General features: G+C 38.7%; 1 long non-coding RNA gene across 1 annotated transcript; it reads right to left on the reverse strand.

The window, feature by feature from the left end:
• Positions 1–2001: 2001 nt before the first annotated feature.
• Positions 2002–5840, reverse strand: LOC123977285. The gene is made up of 3 exons (XR_006826622.1): positions 5702–5840; positions 3834–3973; positions 2002–2799 (listed from the first exon to the last, which is right to left on the reverse strand). It is a non-coding gene; the product is annotated as an uncharacterized LOC123977285 (long non-coding RNA).
• Between the last annotated feature and the right edge of the window lie 480 nt (positions 5841–6320).

Consider the following 6320-nt stretch of genomic DNA (forward strand, 5'->3'; position numbering starts at 1 on the left):
GCTACCAGAATGACTGATCCTGTCTCACCCTCTCCAGCAGGGGGGCAATTTAATTGAGTGGGGGGAATGCATACAAACCGGGCATGATGGGCAAAAGCGGGGTTCTAGGAGCGGTGACTCCATCCATGGAGGTGAAGGGTCACTGGGCAGTTCTGAAGAAAAAAGGATTGTCAGATGCTGAAAAGTGAGGACACAGCTATACATTACAGACGTATCGGTAGACGTCCAATTGGTCGGCTACTGTTAGTATGCAAATTTTCAATGGGCGAGTACATGTGTGTGATAGGAGGAGGTAATACCCACAGAGTCCAGTAGAGTGCGGAGATTTTGTGAGATAGAACAGCTTAAAGCAGAAGAAAGATCTATCATACAGTTATCATTATACTCCAGAGAATGTATAATATCTGCTGGGTCCATTTGTATGTTTGTGTCTTACTGTCAGGATGGGCCGAGTGCTGAGGCAGGAACACAGAGAGTAGGACACAGATGCAGATACTTCAGCCAGAAATGCAGTGAGAGAATTTATTAACTGAAATACTCAGGCTTACATGCAATGAGAAGGAGTTAAAATACAGGCTGAGATCCAACAATGAAAGGCATAATCCAAAATGGGGTGAACACAAGACAGGCAGGGAGCACTCGACATATGATGAAAACATGACACAGACTGAAGAAACAGGCAAATACAAGGAAACCAGCAAGAGGGACTATGACCAGGTTCGGCACATGAGGTAATCAGGACCAAGGTAAGCAAAACTGTACACGAACACCAGACACAAACGATTACAAAATAAAACAGGAAGTAAAGATCACGAACATAAACAAGGACAAATCTTGGAAAATAAAACAGAGAACACGGGACAAGAGAGAATGGACAAAACAGAACATAACCAGGACAGGGACCAAGAATACAGAGGCAGGGAGTGAAAAAACATGAGTCTCACAAGGTAAAACCAAAAACAAGAGCAACTGCAATATAACAAACTTAGTCAAGAATACAGAGCATGGGAGTGATATGTAAACTAAAACACACAGAAAAGGACATGAACTAGAATTCCACAGGAAAACACCAACACTAAACCCAAAAACCACAACACAAAACACATAACCATGACGGAGTCACTTGCTCCTTGTATGCCTGAAACTGCTGCTCTTTCATTATTTGTTCTGTATATGCTTCCCTTTGGTCATTTTATTGGAAATTTTAAAGATATCTACCACTGTTATACTGATGATATCCAGCTGAATGTCTCTTGTAAGCCTGCTAAAACTGATAAACTGACTGTTTTGCACAATTGACTGTCATTTAGGATTAGATGGCTAGCAATTTCATACAGATAAAACTGTGTCCCTTATTGTTCCTTCACATAGCATAGCTTCCATGGTTGTTCAGCGTATTAGTAGGACAACAAACATCACACCCATTGTGTCGTCTTAACACTGGCTTCCCGTCAAGATAATGATTCCTTTTTGACATTCTTATTTTCACACGAGTGTGACTCCTGGTTACACCTTTTGTTTTTAGTCTGGATTCACACCACCTCTGGCTTCTTTCATAACCTTGATCTATACCCACAAAACATATACAAAAATATGATTTTTTTTTGTTAAAGGGATAGTTAAAATTTTTACCATCAGATGTTGTGCATGACTCACCAAGTGCTATGGATCCTACTACTAGATAACAGTGAAGGTATACCCTTTCTGTCTGAGAAGCCAAAAGGTTACTGGGATAGTTTCAACCACAGAACTTATGGCAGGAGCTGGTCTATATAATGTATAACAAATAGTGACTTGTATATCACTAAGGTACACTAAGATTTCTTGTTTTACTTTCGTTTTCTTTTTCCTTGCATTTTAAACTCGATGACTTTTTTCTTTTGAATTTAAAAAGCATGGACAGTCAAAACTACTGTTACACTCTGTAAGACTGTTTCTATTTGTCCTACACAGAATTTCAACAAAGAAAGTGATAGAACGGATGAGTGACACATTTGAAATTTTATTTAAAATACACATTTGAATTTTTATTTGAAATGTTTGAGATAAAAAGAGAGAACAGAAACTTAAAACAAAGTAGATAATTGCCAAACTAACATTCAATCTAATAAACACATTTTACAGCTCATTTCTGTCTTTAACAACTGTAGGAACAAGAAACTTCACTCCAGTTGACTTGCAGGTGACAATTAGTTTCTAGTAACCGTACAGTAACCACACACCTATGACACAGGTGTTATTTTTAAATGAATGCAGAAGTATTAAACTCTAATAATAGCAACGGTGTGGCTTAGTTAAAAAGCTCAATACATTGACATTGCTATCAGTCTTGCATAGTGTAGTGTACCATTAATAATGATGATGGTAAGAAAGTAAGATTTCTTTCTCCCTGAGAGAGATGAGAAGATAGATACCACACTCATGATACCATACTCTACATATAAAGCTAAAGCCAGGAGACACACGAGATTCTACGGCCTAAACACACAAGATAACGTTTTAATTAGCGACAAGCGATTAGTTTGTCTTGATAGATGATTACTGCCAGCCATTTAGATTTTAACCATTTTCCATGACCATGGTATAAATAACAAAGATTTTATAGCCAAAATACAATATCCAACTCCAACTAGTCATGTGAAACCCAGAAAAAACTGTAAAATGTTCATACACATTGTTTGGTGGCTTTACGGGAAACATTGATGAGGCAAGTGGAGAAGTGGGAATGCGATAACCCTCACATGACACCCAACAAATCATCAGTAGTGGAAGAGTGGGGGATGGCCGATGTGTTCATTTCTGCAAAGGATAAAAGAATGGGTGATTACTCAACTGATAATGGCAATCACAAATTACATAAAATCCACAGAGATTAGTAATTTTAAAGGGGACTAGGGCTGGAAGATTTGACATAAAATCAAAATCCCAATTAAGTGAACATTTTACCGCGATTACAACTAATGAATGATTATTTAGGTTTTTTTGCCCTCCTAGTTCACTGACCAGGCTTGTACCGCAAACATGCTCAACTATTGTAGGTGGGTTGGTTTTTTAGACTCACAAATGTCAATGTTAACTGATAAGATAATGTTGACGTGCACACAACAGACGTACTCCCCCTAAATTTGGAGTCACTGACTACACACACACAGTTTTTTAAGGGGAAAGTACATAAACACACACACTGGGGGACATTTTAACAGGCAATAAAACAACTAAATAACAGCCGTTAGAGCTCGGAATTTGGGTTTCAATTACTTTTCAATTAGACGTCCAGCCCTAGAGGTGACACATCATGAAAAACTCTCCTTTTCAATGCTTGTGCAAATACATTTGGGTATCAAACTGTGAAATAAGACAACCCAGACAGATTTGTGTGTTGCCTAGATCACAAAACATGTGCTTCACTGCGTGAAAAGATTGACGTGTGGCGCTTAACGCTAGCCTACACAGCGCGATTGAGAGGTCAACAATCCGTTTGTGACTGAGAGAATCAATGGACCTGTACCGTGGGTACAGGTGAGCAGCCAGCCCTCATGTGAGTCCGGCATGACTGTAGTAAAAGCGTGAGAAGATGGCCTCCATTGTAGTCAGCGCTCTGTCGGTTCAGTTTGTCATTTGCTAAGTGATCGTAATTTTGAGTTTTGTTGTGCCATATAAGTAGAGGATGTTTACTATTGGTTTACTGCTTTACAGACTTAACTTTGGGGTGGGTCAATTATTATGTGACGATATGAAGTTTTATGGGCTGGGTTAAGCCCCCAATGTTTCAAGATCCTAAAAACGCCCCTGTTGCTGCAAAAGACTAGCACGGTGATTTATCTAAAACTTACCACGCTTAATGCCTCTCTGGCCATGGCACGTTCTTTGCGGCCACCTCCATGGTCAGAGGCCAGGTTGAACCAGCAGATGGCGTGCTGGTTAATCTTGTTGTCCGATGCGCTGCTAGCAGCTTGGTTCTTCCGTACCGCCTCTGTTAAGAGAGAAAGTCAACTGGTTGAGCTGTCATTGACAGACATTCTGAAAATTACCTCTAAGCCAAGCTAATAACCTAGACCTAATTTTCTATAGCATTTAATTTAGTAACTCAACACAAATAATTTCACTCATGAATAACGAATTATAAAAAATCATACTGATTATGAACTGAACAATTATCAAATCACATCTGGATTGTATTGGATCAGCCTTAAATCTCAGTGCGTCTTATTACAAATTTATGTGTGGATTCTGTATCAGGTCATGGATAGACATTGGCGGGTACCAACATTTCCCCAGTATCTCCAGGCAGAGGACATTTAGGTGAATTGTTTTACTGACGGCTCTTTCAGAGGTGTGTCAAGCAGACTACAGACTCTTTAATGTCGTTCAGAAATTTTCAAAGTAAAAGCTCTCAATTCAACTCCAAGTAAAACATTACACAAACAAGCTTCTTGTGCTTTTATTTTGCTGGCAAACCTACAAAGAGGAAGTGATTCTGTGAGTAACCGGTGCTGTCATGTCTATTTCAGCACCGCTATCAAAGTATTTTTTTTGGATTTAAAGTTGCATCCCTTATATCTTAAAATATACTATTTAAATATATTTTACATAAAAATTTGTTCTCATCTACTAGTCACCTCCACATATAATACGTATACTAAAATACTTACTGATCAACAGAGTTCTTGTCAGCATTTCTTTAAAATATTTCTTTTCCAATTAATCTGTTTGGCCACTGTGTTTGAGAAATCCATTGAAAGTATATTCCAAGATTGAACAGTAAATACTATTAACAGAATGTTATCTGTGAAAGTTGCTAAAATAAGGATGAAAGAACACTGTACGCAAATCAGTGGTGAAGTTACTAGTACAGCAGAGCTGACCAGAAGTCAGACAAAATGTAAAAAGTAGTCTAAACACACAAAACATTTTATACATTTGACAGTTATGTGTAACGTTACCTCTATATAATCATATGAAAAGGACAACAAAAAAAAAAGACCTTTGTAAATAAATGTAAGAGCCTTATTTTGAGAATATTAAATTCAATGAGTTTTTAAATTATTTTAAGACCCAGTGGGTAACGTTACCCTGCATGACAAATGACCCCAGGAGCTCAGCTCTGCTAATGTTACAGGTTTGCACTGCATTGTGATTTTGGAACAAACCCCAGTGGTAGTAACGTTATGTACAAAGCCAGCAACAATGAGAAAATGTGAGGCAAATTAAAAAGAATGAGTAATGCTGATTGTACCACTGCCAGCCATCTCAGTGTACTGATATCATGAACCTCATTGTAATTTTTAACTGTAAAATTTGATTTATTACTGAGAACCATCAGCCTCTAGACAAAACAAATAACATTTCTTACAGCTCCTGACAGAAATCTGAGGGTAAACACTTGGTAAGCTTAACATAGCACACTATATCCCTCGGAAAATGCCCCAAATAAATATCCAGAATGAATCAGGAACTGCTCCTCAACCATATTACCGCGGTGTGATTTCATACAAAGTCAATGAAAAGACACGGAGAGAGGCGATTTCCCGCCCATAGACCTTATTTGTCATAAGGAATTTACGTTTTGATTAATGTCAGATGAAAATTCTTTAGATTTTTTAAACACTTAACTTACCTATCATAACTTTATAACGTTATGCTCAACTATAGCCAAGATTTGAAAATCAAATCAAAGCCGGAAAAAAATACATTAACTTACCCTATTAATCCCGGGCTCTCAGCCAGGGGTGAAGAAAAGATTTAACCTAAAAAGGAGACAGGTGCTGTCAATTGGTGCTGTTGGAAACTAACGTTACAACATTGTTGTAAGTTAACGTTAACGTTAAACAGCGTTAATGTTTTATGCTAGCTGCACACAAAGTCGGTCTTAGGACCCATTTTGTTTTCCTTGTATCTGCTTCCCTGTGATGGACTGGCGACCTGTCCAGGGTGTACCCCGCCTTGCGCCCGATGTCAGCTGGGATTGGCTCCAGCCTCCCCGCGACCCTGTACGCAGGATAAGCGGTTGATGATGGATGGATGGATGGATGTATCTGCTTCCCCTTGGACATATTATCCATAAACATGGTATTTCATTTCTTATTTATGCTGATGACACACAAATGCACTTGCCCGTCAGATCCACAGACCCTGGAATGCTGAGTTCACTTAACAACTGCCTTTGTGAAGTTAAAAAATGGATGTCAAATAATTTCCTCCAGCTGAACTCAGACGAAACAGAAATCCTGGTCATTGGGTCCCAGCAGATGGCAAAACAAATACTGCCATCTGCTGGTTCCCTAGTAAATCACATTAAGCCTGTTGCAAAGAACCTTGGT

Source organism: Micropterus dolomieu, linkage group LG01 (genome assembly GCF_021292245.1).
Source record: "Micropterus dolomieu isolate WLL.071019.BEF.003 ecotype Adirondacks linkage group LG01, ASM2129224v1, whole genome shotgun sequence".
Taxonomy (NCBI): Eukaryota; Metazoa; Chordata; class Actinopteri; order Centrarchiformes; family Centrarchidae; genus Micropterus; species Micropterus dolomieu.